At 41.4% G+C, this 25,158-nt stretch overlaps 1 long non-coding RNA gene across 2 annotated transcripts in view; it reads right to left on the bottom strand.

Annotated features, from left to right (window-relative positions):
• Positions 1–25,158, bottom strand: part of LOC128092187 (uncharacterized) — a 47,302-nt gene extending 22,144 nt beyond the window's left edge. Inside the window, exons 1-3 of one of the 2 annotated variants that reach the window (XR_008211674.1) lie at positions 24,968–25,158; positions 23,271–23,390; positions 1,174–2,674 (exon numbers count right to left, since the gene is read on the bottom strand). This is a non-coding gene — a long non-coding RNA (uncharacterized LOC128092187). Of the gene's footprint in view, positions 1–1,173; positions 2,675–23,270; positions 23,391–24,967 lie in introns of those variants that run through there. The other variant, XR_008211673.1, reaches the window with a different exon arrangement.

The raw sequence follows: 25,158 nt of genomic DNA, 5'->3' as shown, positions 1-25,158 counted from the left end.
ATTTGCTGGTTTAATCCCTTAAAGGCACTGCTGTGGCTGCATTAGCAGGGTAAGGGTGCAGCTGGTGCCATGTGGCAGCCCCAGAACTGTTGTCTGCTCAGTTCATGGCTGCAGACTTTGCTTCAGCTCTATGCAAGCATTTCTCTGGTCACAGTTTTGTTAGGTTCTCACTTCTCACAAGGTTCCTGCATTTTTTCTGCCTTTACTAATTGGAAGCACAGTAGGCTACACTCTTGCTGAATAGAATAATTTATTTCTAAGTCACTGCTCTTACACATTTATGAATTTGGCATGAAGATGGTTATATTAATATGGAAAGTTTTCAAATATAGTCTAATTTCCCTAAATTAAAAATGCTGTTTGTAATGAAATCTGACTGATTTTATATGGTCTTTTTTTTTTTTTTTTTTTTTCATATTGGGAATGTACCAAACTATCCAGCTCAGAAAGAGGCAGTGTAAATGGTTTGGATTTTGTCTAGGCTGAGCAATATTTCAGTTCAAGGAGAATCCATTTGATTTGTTGTAGCAATGGCTCACAGAGAAGGTGGCATAACCTGGTGTACTCTGAGGTACTCAGAACAAAAAGCAGGCTGACTCTAAGGTAAGAAATTATTCTCCCTGAATTCCATCCTGCTTCTCTTGTTCAAGCCAAGCAGTCACTTCTAAGCTGAGCTTTTCATGCTTAAGAGGCTGCCACCTGCACAGGGTTAAGCAAAGCAGGAGAAACCAGCCTGTGTGCATTGGGTTGTTTGTCCTGCAGGAGATCACAAATAGCAGAACTGCTTTTCACTACTCTGTCTTTCTTTCAGAGAGCAAAGTAAAAGCAACCCTGCAGCAAAATCACGTTGCCCTTGGGATTTTCACCTTTTCTCATCATACCTGTTTGTCTGAGCCAGATCATGCTTTGTAGTCTTTCATGTGTGTGGGCAGTCTGAACTAAAGACCTCACAGCGCGGGCAGTTGTAAAACTGCAAGCTGTTAGAAAGCACCATCTATTGCACTGCTCTCAATCACAATGTTTTTCTGCCTTTAACCATCTTTTCCTGGCACTCAAGTTTGTTAATAGAAGCTGTCTCGCCTTTTAAGCATTCACATGAAATTTATTGGCTTGAAGGATAGGATAAGACTAGTTAGTGTATGATACAGCGCTCATATCTATCTAATTGAAAATGACCATAATTTCCCTGAAAATTTATCTGACAAAAGAAACCAAACAGCCCTTTCATGGTGCCCCAGCTACATTACTCATGTGATACAGTACAATAACAAGTGAAGAAAGGGCTGCTCTATTACCATTGATCGGAGGCTGATGCTCCAGCTGAGCCTGCTGCTATGCTCCAACCACCCTCTAGATCAGGACTGCCACGTGTACCACTTAATAAGGCTTCTTACACTGAAGTTTTGTCAGCCACAGATTCCTGTGGTGCACCAGCTGTCTCGGTATTTACTCCGATTCACAACAAAAAAGTTAAGGCTGCCAAAAAAAATGACCAGATAACTTCCTATTTTTGCACACATAACAGCTGCAGCTATGTTCTCTTCAAGGCATGAAAACTGATCTGAAAATGAATTTTGAGTTGGGGAAGGCTTTAGGAAAAAAAAAAGGCTTTTCTATTTTTGAGGTTAAAAAGGGTGGAAGAGTAAGTAAAGTGAACAAACCACTTCCCTAAGATTCACTGTGTGGTTCTCTTAATCTTCTTTGGAGGGGAAAGGCAAAAGGCAATGGTTTGAACATCATCTAAGAACATGTCACCCAGCTGGGTGCAGGCAGGTGTGCTTCTCTTCCACCTGCATTTCAGAATATGCAAAGTGAAGGCACTCATCCACACCTGTTTGTGTAGACACATCCTGGGTTTTGAAGCTTGAAATTTGGTCTCAAAATAATCCCTTCTATGCCGAACAGATGTTTGAGAAGTTGCATATAGCTCATAGAAGAAGAGCAGTTCTGAAAGTTAGGCAGCACCCTGAAACTGCTGGGCTAGAGCTGTTGATTCAGTCCAAGTGCACACATACCCTGTGCCTTCAGCTTGCCTATCTCATGACGTCATTCTACAGCCATGACCTAGCAAGTCAACTTCTTACCTTTCAGTCAAAATGTCAGTAGTGCCAATAGCACTGTATGCCACTGTCTCCTGGGGCTGCCATCGAACATCCAAAGTGTAAGATTTTGCTAGAATTACAGTTCGATTGCAAAGCTGCGAACATGTGCTGACGGGGCATAAACCACCTTGTCCAAGTCATGTTTGTGGTCCCTTCCTCTCCTTGCTGATGGTTGTTTTGTGCAAGGACTTCTGATGGCTTGAGGTTCCCCTGAGTTCAGCTTTCTGGCAAGGGTAACAAGGGTTACTGACAAAGTGAGATCTAAGTCACGGTGTTTACTAAACACAGACAACTGTGTAACAACACGTCTACACTATGATGAGACAAAGGAACATTACACTCCAAAGAAATTGTATTTTTCTTTCTGGCTGACTTTGTTTAATGCCTTCCCATGAAGCAACTTTCCAGTGCAGAAGTACTTACTGGTGGCCAAGATGTCACTGAATGCCACTGGCAGGAGATGAATTCCAAAAGATGCTCAAGGCAAGCACTGTTCTCACTCTGTGGTCCTTGTTTCCACTGGTTTTCTGTCCTGGATCAGCTAGTGTCCTTGCTGTGACATTCCTCAGTATCTACACAGCAAATAACAACAGTAAGTAACAAACCTGCACACAACACTCATCGCAGGGGTTTGCTAATGTGGCAGTCAGGAGTAAGCTCATTTTCCTGCTTCCCTCCTCGGCATGATTTTAAGTTGTTAACTGACCTAAAAATAACGTTTCTGCTCCTGCATTTTATCTATTCAAAATACATTTTTTTTTTCCCACTTGGGAAGACATTGCTTTTCTAGTTGAACTGATCCTTCACTACCCTCAGTATTTAGGATAGATGAGTAACATGAATGCCGAAGTCTTACTCTGCAGTCACTTGCAAGTTGCCTGAATGTCTGGTGCCTTTAATTATCCCCAAAGTGAATGTTGCAACATGACCGCACCACCTGGATGGCTTGGGAACCAGCGTTAGCTACCTGTCTGGTATACTTGCAAGGCTTTGCTTTGCTCCTTAGCAGTATCTATTATACATGCATGCATATGCATTTCCACAAGGCAAGGATTGCTCTATGTACCATGCTAAAACTCTCTACATTACCAGCTGGTAGGTCTCAGTGGTGCAAGGCAGCTTTGATAGCAGAATCTCTGTAACTATGTTACTGTATTACTCTCTTCAAAGTGCTTAGCTAAGCTGAGAAGCCCTCTGAAAGATGGTTTGGATAGGATGACATCTTGCTCCCATATCGCTGTCATGCATCAGGTGATCGTGCCAGATCCCTCCAAGAGAGTACCAGATCCATTCAAGCCTCACTCACCTGTCCCCATTCAGTTTCTTGGACAGAATGAGGTGACAAAAACTGGGTGACAATAATAGGGTGACAAGAACAGGATGCCTGTGCTCTGGCACCAACTGCTCATCTGTGCCTTTCTTGCAGCTCACAGGGTTGAGTGAGACCACAGAATTGAACAGGGCTGGGGGTGTTCCCCTGTACTGGAAGGTGCTTTTTCCACCACCCGAAGTATCAATTGCTTCTCCTGATGATGTTCACACTGGATTCCAGCAGCCATAGGACTGCAAAGGCATGACTATGTCTACCAAGGGCTCTTGTGTGCTACGTCATGGGAGACTACCCAGTTCCTTCCTACATATGCAATAACGATATTTCCCTCAGGCAGGGAAACTGAGTCATGCAAATTGTCACTGTCTCATCCCTGCTCTGAGAAGCTCATTGGTGATTGTTATTATCAAGGCAGCATCTGAAAATAAACCTGTCAAAAACAGAGACTATGTAAGGGTGAGTCCAAATGAAAAGGGAGCTGCCAAGGTTTAAAATCCCAGAGTGAGAAACAATAGAAGAAATTTTGGGAACCGAAGCTGTTCAGTTGAAACATTTTTCTGCCTGCAAAAGAGAAGAAGAGCGCAAAGATGTGTGGAATAGGAAGGATTTCTTTGTGGTTAAGGGTCTCAGGAGCTCTGGCCTCATTTCCCAGCTCTGCTCAGGCTTCTTGTATAACCTTGGCCAAAGTCATGAAATCTCTCTGTGCCACAGCTCCTCTGTTGCTACATGGATTCCCACCTCACCATGCTGCCTCTCTTTCTCTCTCCTGTGTCTGCCTCACCCTCTGAGACTGTGAACTCTCTGAGATGCACACTGCTTCTCATTTGTGATTTATCTTTGTTTTGATACAGTCGTTCCGGATTTGAATTTTTTTTGTTAGTACTATATCTAACAACCTCAAGAGGAGCCTATAGGTGATACCACAACACAAACAAAGCAACAGCTGAGCTTTTGAAAGGTTCTTCATTTTAAAAAATCAATTCTGAAATGTTCTGCTTCTGATGAGCCAGTAGTAAATTCTAAAAAAGATTGGCTTATTGTAACAGCGTAATTGGTTTGCTCTAATGCAGACACTAACTGGCAGGTTCTTATGGTGTTACTGTATGGATTTTTACATAATGCTTTTAATGTTGTAAGCTCTGTCTGCTGCAATTAAATATTTGAACATAGTTCTATGCTCAGGGACTGTAAACTTAATTTTGCAAACAGTCAGCAGAGCCTTCCACAGGTGAAATTCTGGTGTTAGCAGTAATCCCTGACATATGGCTGTTATGTCCATGAACTGGGCTCCAATTACCTCACTGGTGATATCCCTGTTGCTGGCAAGAAGCAAATTTCCATAAAGTCACAACGTATCAGTCAGAAGGTTCATGCAGTTGCTGCATTAGCGATGTAATTCATCCCTCTAGATAGCAGCGGTTCACCTCAGGAATGGAAAAAATTAACCTGGAATCTAACGTAAGTTGGTAAACAAAGATAAAAATTATGAAAACTTCATGTTCCTCCCGAGTGTTTGTTTTTTATCAACGCCAGCCTCACTAGCAATAAAGCTTGATGCTTTCTCTTTAGGGAAATAGAGAATGTAAATCAATGTGTACAGATGCAGTTGTCACTGAGATTTTGTTCGCTATAGCTCAGACATACCTATAGTGTTTTCCAGGCAGTAGCAGCTCTATTTAAGATGAATTTTCTTATCATCTTAGCCACTGGGTAGAGCTGCCACTTCTGCTCACAGGCATATAGGCAGATCCACACCAAAGAGCAAAGCTGTGGCATGCAGAGCCGCACCTCATGGTCTCCTCTATGTTTTGTCCCTCCTCAGTGCTCATCGCTGCTCAGGTCAGTGGGCAGAACCAGCCAAAATGTTTTCAAGCCATTTCCCAGCTGAAAAGCACTAGGCCCTTTCAGGCTTACTTGGATTGGAAACAGTCTGTCAACATTTTGAACTCTATGGGATTTGTCCAGAGCCTTTTTGCCCTTATTCTCCTCTATAGCCCTGCTTAGGTCTCTTCTTGCTATACTTAGACCCACACAAACCGGGAGAGCTTCCTGTAAAGCACTATATTAGTGTTTGCTCTCCATTTTCAGCAGTAGGCCTTAATCCATTGCTCAGCCAGAGAGAGTGGGCTGGAAATGGTGGGCAGATGTCCCGGGAGCCCCCAGAACTGTTGGGCTGTTTGGCTTTTCCCTGCCTGGAAAGGGGAGACGCCCAGCTCTGTGATATGCAGTGTTTTGTTTCTTCTGTCATGTGGGAAAGCAATCTGGTGGCAGTGGTGTCTTTCCAATTCCAACAGATCCCATTTCAGAGAGATAACACCACTGCTACAGACCTTCCAAGCTAATTGCAGGGACGTCTTCACCGAAGCCATTTTACAGTGCTTGTTCTAACACAAACCTTGCGTTAACAACTTCAAGTGAAGTGAGATAAAACAGTTCCTTTTATGTGCTTTATTTATTTATCTCTAGATCCGAGATAAGCACTTGGCCAAAACAAAATCTTGAGCAGCCCCAGCTCAGTGTCTCAAAACAGGAACCTGTGAGAATCTGCCAGTCACCAACACTGGAGTCTCCTTGCCAGGTTCATAATTAAATATAGATACACGGTAGATGAAAGTGTGCTACAGTGCTGAGACAGTGTGCTATCACAGCACTGAAAAATGGGAAGCAGATAGTGCAAAGCACACTGTGAGGAGTCAGTGAAGCTCATTTGCAAGGGAAATGCAAATACAAAGCTGATTGCATTCCCTTAAATGGAAATGTGTGTTAAATCTGATAAGAGTGTTCTGAGTGTCTCCTAAGCGTGGGCTCGTCTCGGTGCTGAGTTTCTGTTCTTCAGTGGGTGAGGGAATGAACACTGCTCTGAAACTGCACACAGGTGAGAGATAGCAATTATTTTCCTCTACGTCTTCCACTATCTGCATAAATTAACATCTAGATAGCCTTTATATCTCCAAAGCACTCCACATATATTAGCTAATTAATGCTCACCATATCCTTCTATATTAAAGAAAGAATTATCCTCATTTTGCTAATGTTGAAATTCGAACAGGAAGATTAAGTGCCAGGGAGTGAGTCCAGCTAAGCAGTTTAGTCAAAGGGACTAAAAATTAATCATACATTTAAGAGCTTCGGTGGGCTGGGACCTTGATCTTGCACAATGCCAAGCACCTTGTAGAATCAGACTCACCCAAAGCCACAGAGGAAGCAACTTGGCAATGAATTGCTCTCCAGGAACGTAGGACTCAGCGCTACCTCACACATTCTGAATGAAACTAAAAGTCAGCTCTAGTGTTGGAAACGTACACTCATAGCAAGTAGATAAGACAAAACCTATTTGGTTAGGGCATTGCCTACATTAAATGGTGCATGTTCTCTCCATGGTCACATTTCCAGTGTTGCAATATAAGAACCTGCAAACTGCACTCTGTCATTACCTGTAGTGCCTTTGGCAGAAAACATTAGCTGCTAGCTACAAGTTACATGCAGCTCTTGAGGAAGATCATTGTGTCTTCCCACAGCCATGAAAACAGAAAGAATTCCTCCTCTCCAAGAATTCTGAAATATCTTTTCCTGGCTTCACAGCAGCAACTTAATCAGCCAAATGATCTGACGATCTTTTCTGGACAAAAAAGAATTGTAAAAAGTATTTAGAGGGGCCAAGCGCACAGTGCTCTTTGATTACCTTCATTTGGATATATGCAAAGAATTTTCTAACAGACAAAGAGGAGAGTGCTCTACCTGAATCTTTAACAAGTGTTTGTTTTATCAGGTTCAAGTTTAGGATTAAACCCAGCTCAGATAGCCAGCAACATTTACATAGAGCATTCCTAGGGCTGCATAAGGGAATATGTCTTTTCCTTATAGAGTTGCTGTGCTTTACTGATATTGCACAAGATTGCAAGTTGCTCTTGTAAGCAGCACTCAACTGCTCTTATGAAAAATCATTCTGATGTGTGTTTGGGGATAAATATTCATCAGCACCTGAATATATTGAGTGGGACATTTTCCTTTTCTAAAGAAACATCGCTTTTGTTGACATTGAAAATAAACGGTGAGCTTCTCAACAGACTGGTCCATTGTAAGAGTTCCCAAAATTAGGCTAAACGGCTGGTGACTCATTGTTGGGATATTAACCAGAGCAAGATAAATGTGTGTGCAAAGCGGGGGACATGGCTTATCTGATTGGGTTATTGATTGATTTTGAATTAATTTAACAAGGAGACAGGTGCTGAAAGGGTTGAGACTGCAGCCACAGAAAACAGTAAGGGCTCAGCTCTTTCAGCCCCTCCTGGTGCTGATAAGCTAAGAAGAAAAATGCATTCAGAGGCAGCGGAGGGATAAAGGAGAACAGCAGGGCAGGGCAGCTTGTGAAGCCTTGCGCTTGCAGGCAAACAGGAGGCAGCTTTTGTGCATGGGGACAATAAAGTGCCAGTGTGCATGAGGGGTGTGAGGGCCAGTGACAGGGAAACTTGGGACTGGGCAAGCCTTTTGCATAGAGAACTTTTTCCCCTGTGCCAATGATATGCCAGCCCTGCTGCTGCGGCTGCTGGCCAAAGAAACAGGTATTGCTATCAAACAAACAAACCTGAGAGGATTGGATATGATGGAGCAGAGTTCACCTGCGGAAAAGCTCAGGTTCAGCAGTTAAGAGTAACATGAAATGAGGGCAGGGCAAGCAGCAAAGTGTGGAGAGGAAGCCATTGCTGGTCATGGGGGAGGCAGGTAAGTGAGTGGCACACCAGTTGCACTGTCCTCAGGCAGTGAAGACATGTGCCACCATGCACTGCAAGAAGCACCAAGACAGGAGAGAGCACCAAGATAGTGACTTTCATAAGCTCCCAGTCCCAGTGAAGTTTGTAAGAATATGAATGGAAAGCATAAATATTATTTCAAAACCACTGCCCAACTTAACTGTTTTAGGGGCCTAGGATTTCTTTGTACAACTGCGATGCAGTAGATAGGCATGGCATGAGGGTAGTCCTTGGTATTTAGCACACATCTCCACACTGCAGATATCGATGTGTTCTCACCCTCTGAACTATGTAGCACTTATTTTTCACATGAGTAAACTAGCTTTAATATTGGCTTTGAATGCAGATAAATACACTGAAGGTATAGATTTCTCACTGCCCCAGTAATACTGCATGCATCTCTGGCCTGGATCTCTGGCTTTTCACACTGGTAGCCCATCTCTAATATTGATTTGGGGCGCAGATAGATAGTACACACATTATAGATTTATCTCCATCTTTGTTGAATCTCTGTTGGTTTGGAAAGTAAATAATCTGCAAGAATAAATTTCCCCCATAACATTGCTTTTTGCACATAGAGGATGAGAAAACATTAAACTTCTAGTGCGTTCAGTTACTCCCTTTTGCTGACTGTACCTCACTCTCCCCAGCATCTCATTTCTATTGCTGCCTATCTCAGTGAAATGGCTGGGCATTGTCATAACAGAGTGCTTTCACAGTGAGACATCCCATCTGTCTTCCTTTCCCACAGCATTTCAAGTGCCCCTTCACTTGAAAACCTGAGCCTGCCTTTCATCTACTGGTGCACACCCTTAAGCAGAAATGTTGTAAGAATGTCAGGGTTTGGGGTGGGTTTTGTTGTCATTGTTTTCTGATGACTTAGAGGTGGCATGTGATTTTAACTCAGGGATGTCACGTAGTTTGTGGCAGATGGTGTGCTGTTTGTGATACTAGCATGCCACAAGTCAGAGCACCTGAGCAGTAAGCCCTAAAAGTCACTGCACCTGAGCAAGGATGATCTCCCTCCCAGTGAAATGAAATTCAGTGATCATGGTACCACACTGAACCACAACTTGTTATGTCAATGCAGGTCCAGCAAACTTCAAGAAACCTGCTTCCTTAGGACGGGCAGTACCTCAAAGCAAAGAGCCTGAAATATTCAGACAACAACCTGAATGTTTTGTGACATCCCTCCTTTCTTTCATTTCTCGTGCTAAAATTTCTCCAGCTCTATCAAATTTGGTGGCTCTGGGTGGGACATCCATGCCTACCTCAGCAGACCACCTTCTGGTGGCTTCTGAGGAAGAACAGATACTTGCAGGGCTTCTCCCATCTCTCCCATCCCATTAAGGGAACATCCAAAACAAGTTCCAGTGGCTTGTGTCCTTTTGTGTTGGTTTGTAATGTAGGATGACCAAGTCACATACAGGTGTCAGTGTCTTCAGTATGAATGTCAGAATGTAACTAATAGGCAAATTCCTACCATTACTAAATAACTAAGATATAGAAGGGATAGTTGATTCATTTGCCCATGTACAGTCCCAGCCACCATGGTAACTCACCTATTAACAAGTCTTAACACTCACCTTGTGTTAAGAGTTTTTCTGCGTTCACTTGTTTTTGGCCTACAGAACATTTTATACATGTCTTTTCCATCATCAGCCGGGCTGTTTGTAATCCACCTGCTTACTTTAATAGGATTTAGTTGTCAAATAGGATTCCCTTTAATTTTATAATCAGTATTAGCTTCCTTAACATCTTGCTGTTCTTTATTAGCTTCATCAGAATTGCTAGAGGATTAATGTAGGCTTGGACTCTTGGTGAAGACCTCAACATTTTGGAGCTTCCATCTAGGTGGCTGATGACATGCAAAGTATCTTGGGTGCCATTAGAGTCAGTGGTACCCCAGTGGTACCTCTGGAAGCCTATTCCTAAACACAAGTGTTCAATACTGTTCAAAGCTTGTGGATGGATAGAGCATGTGATGATGGTGGATGTAACATTGGGCTTCTGAAGAGGTCTGTTGTTTTGGAGCAGCTGATGGAGGCAGGATGGGAGACACCAGGGCTTCACAAATGGTACAAGGCTTTTACATGTGGGCTAAGACACTGACTCCTCAGTAGCCTCACCCACTCAAGTGATAGGAAATATCACCTTCACAACAAGATTTCTATGTAGCACCATGCTCCAAATCTTCATTTATTTTGCTGTTAATTTACTGCATTTAGGGAATGCTAGCTGGAGCTTTTACTTGACAATGGGATCAAAAGCATAACCACATTGCTTCTTTCTTGTTGGGAAAAAAAACACCAACCTCACGCAAATACTTTTCAGTGAGGGCATTTGTAAATTTATTTTATTGTATTTTTGTTTATATGCGTGTGTTTGTTTCTTTCTTACAAGCGCATGTAAGTCTTACTTTTCACCGCACTATCCACAGACCTCAAAAGGCTGGTCTTCACTTTAACCAAATATCATCAACCCTTCATTTCCTGCCTATAGCTGCTCTTATTCTTTAGTTTAATAGGGAGTTTTATGAATTTTTTTGAGCACAATGGAGATAAAAATAGGAAAGCACAGGATGTTCATCAGGACTTCTTTGTAGAAAAGCCTGAGGCTGCTACCTCTCTCTGGATCCCCATTGTTTCCTAACTTCAACCCTTCAGAGGGAGATGTATCCTTAGCCAATCACCGAGAGGGAAAATATGCTGCTGGAGGAAATACCTAACTGTGATTTCTCTGCATAAAAAATATGTTTCATTCATTGTGATCCTTAGCTTTCATGGAGTGGAGTACAGATAGGATTGTAAAATCCACCTCTCTTCAACAGTCTCTTGCTGGTGGGATGAGATGCAGGAAATATGTCCACCGTGTGTATATGAACATCAAAATTATCTAGGTTACATCACTGATTGTATCTTGATATATCACTGTCCTTTTCCTTCAGAGTAAATTTATCTTCACCTCGCTTTCAAAGTTTTTGTCAGGATTGCTTTCTGAAAAATTCAAGCGAAATTTCTTTTAATAAAGCTGTAGCTGAGCTCATTTTGCTTAATTAGCAGTTTTTAACGGTAGGGAATAAGAGCAGAATGCAAAGAGGCTGCCTTGGTGGATTGGAAATTACCAGCGTTTCATACTCTCCTTTATACTATAGGACTTTGTGCAAGTACAACTAGCAAGCTTAACAGCTCAAACTCTCCTGGCTTTGAACACTGGAAGTGCTGTTAAATTATTAAGCTTAGTCTCAACTGGCAAGGACATTCAGTGTCTGAAACTTTACCAAACCTCAAGGCAGTTGACAGCAGATTGTATAATGAACAGAGCAAAGAGAAATTAGGATTTTTTAAAGAATTGATTCCCAACTTCATCCTTCAAAGTGAAAAATTTAAAAACAACAGCTATAAAACATGAGCCAAGATGGAAACTTAAAAAATTTCCCTTGTAGAAGCGAATGATAACAACTATCACTTCAGGCTGACGGAAAACATAGCAAATCTATTTCAAGATTTTAATCCCTCATGAAATGAAGCACAAAATACAGACATCATTCAAAACACAGAGAAAGAAGTGAAGAATGTAGTGCTTGCTTTGTACAAAAACTCGTGGGTTAAATATAAATTCTGCCTGTGGCAGAGAAAAAATGGATAGAGCGGAGGTCAGGGAGTTCATCTGGGACTTGTAAGACCAGGATGCCAGTAGCTTTTCAGGTATGAAGAAGAGCTGCATTAAGAGCAGTATCTTTTCATTATACAGCCTAGTGTTTAGAAACTCCTGAGAGTAAATGTAGGTTCAAATCCATTCTGGTTGTTGCAGGAATTAATTCTGTATTTCACATATTCTAGGGATCGCTTTAATCTCTGGACATTGGGCAAAAAATGAGAACATGTGCAGCAATACTTCCTTCCCTGTCCACCTGGTTTCATGCATACAAACAACCCATTATTCAGTTTAACCTGTTCTGCTGGTTCAGAAGCCTGGATATTAACATTTACTAAAATGTTTACTTTCTTTATGACCGAAATGGAAAATGTTGCACACAGAAGTAGTAAAAGATTCAAACTGTGATAATGAAGAAACTTTGGTTGCATATCCACTAACTTTTGCGAGCTTAAGAATCAGTATAAAAGTAGAACTAAAAAAAAAAAAAAAAAACCAGGTGTAGAGGCATGGGGGAAGATTACACCATTTACATCTGGGTCTATTTTTAATATAGAAAAATCAGGTTTACCAAGTTTTAGACCCCACATTGCAACACCTCACATCTCCGATTCTACAAAGATCCCCCACTCCTACCTCCCAGTTCCTGCCAGAAGGTCTCCATGTGATCTCCATTAGCTGTCATTTGCAGTAGTGATGGGGAACAACTTGGAGCAGCAGCTTAAAACACTGCCACCCTACTGCCAAGAAGAAGCCCATGAATCTCTGTCGTATTGCATTTTCTACACTCACAGCCAGTCAAGGTCAAGATGTCCTATATGTTTACAGGAGATCACTGATGAATGAAGAGCTGTTCAGACATGCTGAATTGCAGATAGCTACTTTAACTGACTTAATTAGAACATGCTCACTATAAATGCTGCGTGAAGATGAATTTTGCTTCTGCTAGCAGCTAAGTGGTCTTTATTGAGAGGCTAAATAGGTTTAGAAAAATTGAGGTATAGGCAAACTTCAAATAAATCATAAAAGGAGGGTGAATAAATAGAGAACTGAGTGCTAGATTGAAATACACACGGTGTTTGGATGGTATGCATACATATCGCACACTCTGATGGTAGTGTCAATTTTCTAGGTCAAGCAGAAAGAGTTATGAGAGAGTTTGACCCAGTTATTGCTGAGACCCTCTGAGGCAATTCAATATTGGATTACTGCAAGTGAAGGGCACACAGAACAAAATACGGTCTTTCTGCTAATTGCTGTGGGCCTGCAAATGCAATTTTTTACCATAATAAAGAAAGCCAAGTGTTATTCAGGACTTCTGGATTGTACTCAAGGCCTGTCACCAGCAGCAGATGCCAGTAATAAATACAGACACATTTCCAGAAACACAGAAGTATGGAGGTGAGCTCTGTTTTTCTCGTCGGTTACATTTTTGTATAGGATACATGTTGTAAACAAAAGGAAATTGAGAGTTTTATTATCCTTCAAAGATGCATCTGGATTTTATCAATCCATTTAAAATATTTTGTTGTTCTTATTCCTCATTCCCAAATAAAATAAATTCCTGACCAAGAAAATAAAAAACAACCCCAAAATAAGCACACGGCAGAGAGGTACAAAGGGTCTTTGTTCTAAATCACCACAATGTTTTCCTTTTATTCCTTCCAGGAATACAGAAAATGAATTCTTTGCTAGAGAAGCAGGGTGCAATTTCATTGCATCCCTAAATTTTTATGGAGAGCGCTTCTGTCTTTTATGTTTTATCACCGCAGGCAAAGCTGCCCTATTTCTGTTCTGACTTCCAGAAAGAAAGGGACTGTGCCCTATAGCAAACTATGACATGGGAAGATCCTGTTCTGAATGCAGACTTCCTCTATTATGGCAAATCATCCCTGTCTACTCTACCAAGGACATAGAAACGCTGTAGAGACACTTGAGAGCATTCATCTCACCTAACCTGAGGCACTTGCCATGTAGATGTCTCCACCTAAGTTAAACTAGGGTTCCCTTCCTAGACTAATGGCTAGAAACATGCATTTCTAGCTCATGATTCATCTGATCTGGTTTGAGTGATTACCTTAGGACAAGATGAATCACAAGTGAGAAGGGCTCATTTCTCTCTGCTGATAAGAAAAGAGTGGGTAGGAAAATGGTTCTGACAGAGACATCTCCTTTGTAGCTGCCTGCATTTAGGTGAGGTGAATTGCAAGCTCTCTTTCAGAAAGAACAGAAAATTAGTGTCTGGCCCAAATTCCATAAAACATCAAGGACCACCAAGTTCGCTGAGCCCGTTAAAATGGTTTGGTCGTGGTTGCTGGGGTTCGGTCAAAAATGTTCTGGCACGGATAAGGCTATGCTTTCTCTGGGTGCATCACCCTCAGCAGAAGATTTAGTCCACTAAACAAACTTTCAGGCAAAAAAAAAAAAAGGATTGTTTCCTCAGTGCTGCAGTTGATGTACTGTCTTGTGATTTTATGGAAATTTTGAAGCATGAAGGTGGTATCGAAACCTACAAGAATACAACGCAAATAAAAACCACACGGTTAATTTCTGTAACCTCATTTCTGAAAGTCTACTTGTACTTCTTGAATCATTAGTGCAGAATAAAGCATTACAATTTTTCCTTGTTCAGCCAGGGAGACTGTCATTTTGATATAATTTTATCAGAGAGTTCTACAAATTGCTGCTACTTACTTTAAATATCAGGTTAACTAGAAGGCCTTGTAGTCCTTGTGAAAAATGCAGGATTAAAATATTGCTGGAGGTCTTTTCTCAGCTGCAAAATGGCCGGGCTTTCTGAATGAGACCGTACAGTTCCTCTTACCTCATGTTTCAAATGAGCTGAGCCCCTGGGAAACAGCCACTTAACCAACCGAGGGCAGGTACCAGAAGCATTACTCAAATATTAGCTGCTTATTAACCATCTGTCAACAGAAAGGATAAACCAAAACAGCATGACCACCAGCACTCAGAGAAACTGAGAAGGTCCATGTAATCCAAACAGCACAACTGGAAAGCTCTCTTCTGCTCTTCAAACATGTGCAGAGAGAGCAGCATTGCTCCTGAGCTCCTGTGCATCTCTGGGAAAGGGCCATAAGCATGCAAACAAAGCTGAGAGCCCAGAAACCAGGAGGTGAGAACCCCAGGGAGAGTCTTGTTTGGCTGAGTACAGAATAAAGTAATTTGCTGGATAGCTCACCGTTTGAATAATATCATTTAGATTTGAGGATCTCAGTCAGTTCTGCATTAGGTGCAAAACTGAACCGAGAGGAGGGAATTCAGGAATTTGTTACAGCACATCAATGCAGGGAAGAAATCAGTGTTAGGAAAAATCTTTTTTTTTTTTACTAAGTGTTACAGCTTTCATTTGCATTCAAGGACATCAAACACTTATCTCTGATTCTGAAAACATATTGGGATTAAAATAACAGAGCTAAATTAATACTATTGCTACTAATAATCACAGTAACACAAAAAGGAAACAAATCCCTCTGTTCTAAATTTATTCATCTGCCTCTGCAAAGATGCATGCATTATTAAATCAAATGTATTCTATTTTCTCATCAATTTTGCTTCTGTTTTTTTTTTTTGCCAACTTGTTTTCCTTAAGAAAAATTCTGGCGTTCCTATTTAAAATCTTGCAGCTAACTGCATCGTGTATCCAGCTGATACAAATGCATATGAATTGCCCGTGATAAATTAACTGGTGATGTCGTACACCCAGATATTAGATGAGAGAAAGATACTTCTTTGCATAAACAGTCTGAAGGGAGATCTCGGACCTCACTGCAGACCACAATTTCCTCATGAGGGGAGTGGAAGGGCAGGCACTGATTTCCTCTCTCTGGTGACAGCAACAGGACCCGAGGGAACGGCATGAAGCTGTGTCAGGGGAAGGTCAGGCTGGGTGTTGGGAAAAGGTTCTTCACCAGAGAGTGTTCAGGCCTTGGCAAGGGTCCCCAGGGCAGTGGTCACTGCCCCAAGCTGCCAGAGTTCAAGAAGCATTTGGACAGTGCTCTCAGAAACACGGTCTGATTTTTGTGTGGTCCTGTGCGGAGCTGGAAGTTGGACTCAATGGTCCTTGTGGGTGCCTTCTAACCTGGGCGATTCTATGATGCTAATGAGGCGTAGTCAGATGAATGGAGACCCTTAGATGAAGCTTTGTTGGAAGCTGCTGTAACAATTAAAGCCACACTACATTTAAAATAATTGTATAGGACCGTAAACCTAGTACTAGAAAGACAATGAAATTGAAGTTTCAGTCCCATATACAGCCCTAACTTTCATTCTTAACACTTGTCCCTCAGAAACCCCTCAGTACAGGCCCTCTTTGGCTGACCAAGCTACAACTACCTATCACAGAAAGCCAATTTGAACAGTAACAGGCTGCTTTGCATCACAGAGACATGGGATACCAGATCAACTTGTGGTTATCTCCATTTCTATGTAATGCTGGCTGACAGCACAACATTTCTCCCCCTGTTTTTTCTGTCTAGTACCTTCCATGTGCGTTCTGAATCCCCCTCCCAACACTGCGCATTCACTTCTCTGTTTAATCCTTCCAATTAGTACCTTCCCCTCCCTTATCCAGTTCCTGAAATATCTTAAATATATACTTCGAGCCTCAGAACTCTGATATTATGCCTCAGTCACTCATTCATACAAGTTAAATGAAGTATAAATACAAGGTAAGTGGGAGGTAATAGGATGGAATTAATGTCATTTTGGTGGATCTTGATTTGCAGGCATCAAACCTGTGATTCAGGTTTTAATGCCCTGAAAATAAAAGGTCCTGTGTGGACACAAGCATTGTGCTATGGCTTAAGACAAATACAGCAGGAAGACGTATTACTATTAAATCCTGTATTGTTTCATTTAATAGATAAAAGTATTCGACTGTTTCTCTGCTCTCAAAGAGCCATACAATGAATCCCATCTGATCCTGATTTATTGGTATTCATCCCTCCCAATATGTGTGGAGTCCTTTTGGCAGAGGCTTAAGTTCTCTCATCTGTTGTATCCTGGTACACATCTGCTCGTAAGAGTCACATGTAGGTCAGGCACAGCCAGAGCCACAGACAAATAGTACAAAGGCAGATGGTTACCAACTGCATTCTGGGCAAGATTTTGGCTGAACAAGGTAACCACTTGCTCTACTCCCAAACATATTTCCTATTTCTCTGAAGTTTTTTCTACTATTTTTTTTCCCCTATGGTGGCAAAATTTGAACAAGGAAGATTTCTCTACTGACTGTTGCGACTTGTCATTGCCAACAACCTTTGTTATCTTCCAATAGCTTTAGCAGCATCACACAATTTAGCCATAACTTGTCCATATATCACTCTTTAGAGAGGTCATAAAAGGGGCTATTTTTTGATTGAAAAGAATTGGATGAAACCCTTCCACACTGATCTCTAGCGTAAATGTTAAACCCATCACTCACACCTAATCCCAAAATAATAATATAGTCTAGGAATACCACTACTGAAGTTTTTCTGTTTGTTTCCTCCCATCTTGACAGCTTTTCTACACAGCAACATAATAGTTTACCCCCAAACATCAGATCATGCTTCTATTTTTAAACACAGAGCAACATTTGTGGCTAAATATATTAACTTTAAGTTACTCGGTAACCTGTGTAGGAAGGTTGTTTTATTTCAATTAGGATGCTGCTTGAGGTTTTGGTATTTGGGGATTTATTTTCAGTGCCTACGTGCTATGCTTAACAATACCAATGATGAACAGATAATTATATCTTTGGCTATTCTGTGATGTCTAAAATGTGATGGGTGTTTACCCTGTAAATTTCAAGTACAATTCTGTATCAAGCAGCGATTATTTAGAGACAAGAAAAGCTTCTACAATTAAATGATCAATCATTTGTGAAGATTAATGCTGATTTCAAGGCCATTGTCCTTTATCACCAGTCATCTGTATTGAGTGAATAAACTGGAAGAAAATAATTTCCCCTCACCCCTTATAAAAATCACTTCAATTCTGTTGATATGTGATGTATTACTGAAATAATATCTCAGATGAATATTTATAGGTATTTCTGCTCAGTACACATGCATTGATTGGATTCATCTGCACTATGCAGACACGCATGTTTCTTGTTGGCCAACGATAATGGTAATTATAATAGCAGTTCTAATACTGCTCTTCTTTGTAAGGCATGCTGATACCACTGAGTGAAAGGAATCATAGAAGAACTAGGTACTCTTTTTATAGGGTTTTATTAAAATAGCAATACCTTATTTCAATAATTTTTCAATAGTCGGGCTTCTTAGGTGCAGTAATGCTCTGAATTGCACTTTTTTTGTTTAAATGCATGGAAGTCTAAATGTACAGAAACATCAGAATCATATGAGATGTCACCATTTACATGTTTGTTTATTTCTCCATTCAGACTACGAGTGAAAATGATTGCTCTCAAGCCTTAAGTTTTCAGATTTCAAAGCCATGTGATGGAAGGAGGCACAATTCAGCCAAAATGCCTGTTTACTTCCCTGCTATTTTGCCTGTGTCACATGAGCAGGACCTGTGCTCCACGCTAGCTCCAGTCACTTTGATGTGATAAATATTATTTGCAATTTTTACACCATTACTGGATGCTGAGAGATGTGCTATTTAATTATCCTGATAAGGACTACATCTGACTGTGTTACTCCAGAAAATTCACCGTCCTACTTAACATCGGCACACAGCTACCCAATCCTCTACAAAATTCCTTCTCCAGAGACATACCCCAAACTGGCAAACACCAGTTGAAAAGATGCTCATCTGCTCTGTGATTGCCCCTGTTAACAGTCAGTATCTGTAAATACTGCAAATGGTATTTTTAATATGTTGAAGCCACGATGTGAAATCGGTTGTTTTGTGGAATGTCTGTTTTAAAATGTGGCTGCAGCACATGCATAATTGGGCTCTCTCAGAGGAGACAAACTGACAGAACACATATTGAAAAAACTGAAAGGTTTGTGTACAACTCAAGATTTCCTAACGAATGAAAGTGATTGAAAAAGCGTTCTTTTTTTTTCCTGTCTTGGCAGTTTGTTCAGAATGATGAGACACTCAGTATCTAAAGCCAAATGGCTTCTGCTTAATGATGGCAAAGTCACAAGAAGAAAGTGTTGGCTTCATTAAAGTCTACAGGAATTTTGCCTTTGCTTTCAACGGGTGAGAAATTAACCCATGATTTCTAAGAGATACAGAGGATACAGAGTGGATGCTGTGCTCTAGTTGACCAGACATTTTATGTGCACTTATGGAACAGAGCATGAAAATCTCTAATGATGTAATTTTGTAATGCCTAAGAGCAAGGCGAAAGCAACACATTACTGAGCCAAAAAGCACAGATATTTTGCACTTTGCACATACCTGATAGGAAGTAATTTTATATTTTTTTTTCCCCATTATATTCATGTGCAAATGCCTGTATGTTCTGCACACAGCAGATGCAGAAAGGAATCTCATGGTAGGTGTCAGTGCATGCTCCAAGGTCACAGCTCACCAGGCTGGGGATGTGGGTGGAAGGTCCCATCAAGGCCTGCTCACCCAGGCTTCCTCACCGTGAAAACCATGAAAACTGAAGGGAGAGGAGTTACGTAGCAGAGTCTCATCCTGACACTGTGCCAAGAAGTGGTGAGAGATACTCCAGTGTGCCTCCATCTGGTTGTGACCACACTTGTCTAATATTCAAACAATTTGCAAGGAGACTACATGTTCAGAGCCCTACAGTCTAAGCAAACTGCCAGTTAACTAATGCTTATCCAAGACAGGCTGCAATGTTGCCTTGTCTCTTGGACTGCAAAATAATTCTTCGGGAAGAACAGAACCCATTGACTGTTTTCTCCAGTGATACTAACAGGGGAGGGGGCTTTCTGATTCTGAGCTCTGAAGAAGTGCTGAGTGAGGACAGCAGGCCTCTGCACTGGATCTGCTCAAACCTTCAGTGGTGTGTTCGGTTTGGGACCCTGGCAGCAGGAACTGGGATCATTAAGTCTGGAGAAGAGGAGGATCATGGAAGGTCTCATCACTCTCTACAACCATCTCAAAGAGGTTGTAGCAAGGGGGGGGGGGGGAGGGGGTCAGCCTCTTGTGATAGGACGACCAATTGTTACAAAAAAAAACCCCGAAGAATACAAGGAAATAAGTTATATTAATCACGAGAAGCCACACCTGACGATGCTGTGTGGAATAGCAATAAATCTTAACTACTTTGCTTACTTCAGTTAAACTGATGAAGAAGTAACAACCAGGAGAGGTTCAGGTTGGGCATTAGCAAATATTTCTGCTAAGAAGGAGTGGTGAAGCAGTGGCACAGGCTGCCCAGAGAGGTGGTGCAGTCACCATCCCTGGTGTTCCTGAACCGTGTGGATGTGGCACTGAGGGATGTGGTCAGTGGGCATGGTGGGGGTGGGCTGATGGTTGGATTGGATGATCTGAGAGGTCTTTTCAACCTTAATGATTCCATGATTCTATGTTGTGGACTGGTGCGGAAATTAGGGGCAAAGTAACAGTTCACTAAATTGTCAGAGCCTCCCTTTCCAAAGCCTAGCAAGAAGATTAACAACAGTGTTTGGAAAATGCGCTGAAATGTATAGATGAAAATTATGAGCCTAATGTCATGTGTAATGCTAAATACTATTATTGTCTTCTGAAACTAAAAACACCTTCCAAACTATTTCAAACCCTTCTCCCACACAGCCAAATAAAGGAAATTAATCTTGGCTACAATTAACTTTCAGTCCTCATTTCTCCAGCTGTTCTCTCCACTACTTCATCTGACCTGTTCCTACACTTCACTGATCAAATGCAGTTGCAAACTTATCCATCATCTTTCAACATAATGAAGTGTAAACATTTTCTGCATCAATCTATCAAGTGAGCCATGATTTGGAGTTCAAAAGATTGCATCCAAGACCATTTTGAGCTTTAATCACAACCATGCTGAATGACTGGCTACTTGCCTTTTGCAAATACATCTGTCCTTTACTGCTGGACTCTCAGAAATTCTATGGTTTGAATAAATATTTGGAGTTAACCAGAATTAAATAAATAAATGAATAATCATTTTTCCAACATGACCTTGTTTAATAGCTATCTTTAGTGTCTGGATTGCTATTTGAGGTGAGTACAAGGGAAAATGCGATGACAAAAATGATCTCAACGACCTGAAAGCAGATGCTAGAAGCAAAGATGCAAGACTAAAGATGATTATATCCAGGGTATTGCCCGTATCCTTCAATTTTGCCTCATATAGTCCATTGCCACGTAAAGACTTCTTCAGCACATCTTGCAGAAAGAACATTCATACACCATTTCATGTATATTGCTGAAGTAATCAAGCAGTAATATAACACTAAAGATAAAAACCCACATCATTGGTTTTCATGCTGTTGTCAGATAATATTGATAGTAACTGACTCCAGCATCTGCTCCTCAGGAAAGAACAATCCTTCTCCACTAGTCATGACATCCATAGTATGTAATATTAAATTCAGAATGACCAAGTTGTTGTGTTACGAAAAGTAAGAAGCACTGAGCAATACAGGAAAGCAAGAAGAGAAGAGAGCATAGTTTCAACAGCTCATTAGGGAGAAGAACAACAATAGTCAAAGTATTCATCAGTCTCAGCCATTAGGAAGAGAATATCTAGGACTTGATACTTACCACAGTGAATTTCAATAATAGAAAATAAATGCAGAATGAACTTGCAAAAGAAGAAGCTAAACAGCATTCAGGTAAACAGAGATATTCATTTTGGTGGCGCTCAGCCAAAAACACGCTGGAAAAACTTCAAAGCTAAATGAAGCAATTTCTGATTCTCCAACAATTACCTCCAAGAATTTATGGGACATCTCAGAGAAGTGCAGAATAGCAAGTATGGCACTTTTTATTTTAAAGGTATGGAAGAGTCCTGAAAACCAGAGCTCAGGGAATGTAGATTTGTGGCTTAGAGTGAATTATTAATAAAACACCGCAGGAGAACCTAAAGGATAGCATAATGACAGAAAACCAGGGATGATGGGATTATCAAAAAGAATCAGATCAAACCAGTCTTTGACCAAATAATTGGCCCCGGGGATAACAACAAACTTGCTTTGCTTTGATTTTCATATGGCTTTTCACACTATTCTATGTGGCATTCCCCTAAACAAAAATGAAGATAGGTATGACAATATTCAGCTTCAGATTTGTGATTCATACAGAGGTATTTTTCTTGTTTACCTTGTAGGTGTCCACACATAACCTAGCTCTCTCAGTTCCCTTTGTAGTGAGATCTAGGGCTTAATGAAGTTGTCCACATAAAGGTGCTAGTACCACCTGTAATGCCTCCTGGCTGACCTCCAGCAACAACTTCAAAGTGGAGTGGACCTCCTGTGTCAGACCTGCCAGCCCTGTAAGGCTGCCCTGAGGGCATCGCTGTGTGCCTACCTCAGGACAGCTGAGCAGAGCCATTAGCCCATGCAACCAAGAGAGCCTGAAGACAAATACACCTGATCACAGTGTGGTTACTTGTAGATGAGCAACATAGCTCTCCTGCCTCCACCTATTGTGACAGCATCTTAGACATCTAGCTTGTAAGAGGACACATACACTGAAGGGAAAACATTTGCAGAATTGGGCTTTTTTTTTTTTTGCCAATCTGGGTTCTGTTTCAAATAATGCTCGGTGTGGATTTGTCTTAGATTTAGTTGTGTTAGGCAATTTGCAAGATAGAATAAAAAATATTTTTCTGATATTCATAGATGACAGCAAGCTGGAAAAGGATGCAAGTATTTCAAAGGATGGGGATAACATTTAAAATGATCTTGACAGGCTAGAGAAGTGACTCAAGGTCTGTAGGGAGAAATGCAAAATGCTTTCTTTAGTCATAAGATTTAAATACAGAAATACACAATAAAGAACTAACAGCAAATCACCAGTAAAGTGGAAAAGAATTTGGCAATTACTGTGATTCAGAAATGAAAAAATGTGTGTGTGATGGTGCTGCAGAAAAGGCAACTCCCATGCTTGGATTTTCTGGCAGGAATGTCATGTGCAAAGCATCGGGAATATTTAACATGCTCTGATCCATAATGATAAGGCCTCTGCTAGAGTGTTACTCTACCCAAGGCTGATAGCCACACTTTAGAGACAGATATGACAAGCTGCAAAGAGAACTGAGGAAAAAATGAAGTATGATAGGAGAATTACAAAATGTTACTTGCGCTTAAATTCTAGGATTTTGCTGTACTTACTTGGGAAAGAATGGAGGGTAGGGGTGAGGAAAGGACGGGAACCAGTCACCAGTTCATCAAGGGTTATAACAGAAATGAGAGATCAAACTCCTCTCTGTCTGCTATGAGAGGATGCAAAATAATTGGCCTGATTTGCATCAGTGGAGATGTGTTCATATCCTAGAAAATTCCGAGTCTCTTTTACCTGAGCTTTTTAGGAACGGGATCAACAAAAGGGAAAGATGGAAGCTGTCTGAGACTCAGTAGGTCAGGCTGGTGGTTGGAGTTGATGATCTTGAAGGCCTTTTCCAGCTTCTCTGGAGAGCTGCTAGAAACAGCAAAAATATCTAACTATCTCAGAAATCACTGCTTAACCCATCAGCCCCTAACAGGGGGAGGCAGGAAGAAATCCTAACTGATGGTGGTGGTTGAGCAGACCTTGATGGAGGCAGCTGAGCGCTACAAGGATCAAGCCTGATGTTTTCAAAAACTGCTCCTTGTTTTGCACCTTCCACAAAGGTCAGATAACATGAATAGTAACAGCTGAAGCTCTGAAGCTAACCCTAGCATCTGAGCCTCAGCAAGACAGACAGGGGGGAGCCCTGGTGGGGTGACCTTCCTCTGCAGAAGGCATTCATTTCCCTGGTCCCATCTCAACCCCACTGCGGCAGTGAACTGAGCCTTGGGGGCCTGTGTTTCTGAGATTGTTGATCACATTCAACATGTAAACACTGTTCATTTTATCTTTTCCTTTGCTGTGAAGATAGAGTGATGGGAGTTTTATTATAGCACAGTAAGGCAGTTAATGAGCTGTCAGGATCTCAGTAATAAACTTCCCTTTCAGAGAGGTATGTAATAGCTCACTGCAAGATGAAGCACACTTTTAGTCATTGCTCAGAAACATGTTTTACCAATTTTGAGAAATAAACATAATTTTATTCAAGAGCCTTATGTCTTAGTAAAAACAGACTATGGAACTTTTCTTAGAGCAACTGTTTCTGCAAAATATGAATATATTTACTCCTCTGTACTCATAGTGAAAGCATGTGTGTCATAGAGCTGTAAAACTGCAGAGGGAATTGGGAGATTCTAGCTCATTAGTGTCATTCTTTTTTTGTCTAACACCATTTCTTGTGTGTTCCTCACAGGAGATGACTAATCCTGGCCACCAGTAAGTGACAGTGCATGGAGCTCCAGCCAGAACTGGTGCTTTGCAGCAGATCCAGGGTGCTTTCTCTGCAGCACAGTTGCTTGGTTCATTTTGTTTTTGCCATCCCCAGTTCTTTCCTTTCCAACATACAAAGCTCACAACTGTACTCCAAGAGGCAAAGAGAGGAGGTCAAGTTATGCCATGAGTAATTTGTCTGATAAAGCACATTTCCTTCTACAAATGGTCTGCGCAGAGTTTACAGCTCATGGCTTAAACAACTCTTTAAAGATTTACAGTGTGGATAAATCTGAGCCGATTTCCACCCTGAGATTTCTGCAGCCTTTCCAATTTTCCTGCCTTATGGCTGGTCAGTGAGATCATGTGGTCTTATTTCTCACCCATGAGCTGATCCAGGCTTTATGGCTGGGAAAATTTGCTCTGTTGGTTGCTTATTATGCTCAGATGCTTTTTTAATATTCCAGAAATGTGTTTGCAAAGAATGAAAGCATGATTTCAGGAAAGCTGAAAGTGCCTTTTTTGAAAATCCACAGAGGTTTTGACGGGGTTTTTAGGTTCTGTCTGCATTCCTGAAAAACACAGAAAGTTTCCTACGTTTGTGTTCATGAATAAGGAAACACAAAAGGGCAGCAAATGTCAACAAACCCGTGTTACATTCAGTGAAGTATGAAGGGCACATCTTCCCTCACTCCTCCCAGTTCCCACGCCCACAGGCTGCTGGCCGCATCGCTAACCTTGCCACCTTCCGCCTCCATCGCCTGCGGTCCTTCATGTTACTGTCTCCATCCTCCTCACTGTGAATGAAGCGGTATTTCTGCTCATTTTCCTCCGCTTCTCCCTCTCCAGGACAGCGATTGAGGAAATGAGGGCTCAGGGGTGTAGCTGAGATGTTTTGCTTCTGACCTCTGGTGGTCAAAGTGAGCTC

Source organism: Tympanuchus pallidicinctus, unplaced genomic scaffold (assembly GCF_026119805.1).
Source record: "Tympanuchus pallidicinctus isolate F22 unplaced genomic scaffold, pur_lepc_1.0 scaffold6, whole genome shotgun sequence".
Taxonomy (NCBI): Eukaryota; Metazoa; Chordata; class Aves; order Galliformes; family Phasianidae; genus Tympanuchus; species Tympanuchus pallidicinctus.
The sequence above is the reverse complement of the archived record's forward strand: the minus strand, read 5'-3'. Positions and strand labels throughout refer to the sequence as shown.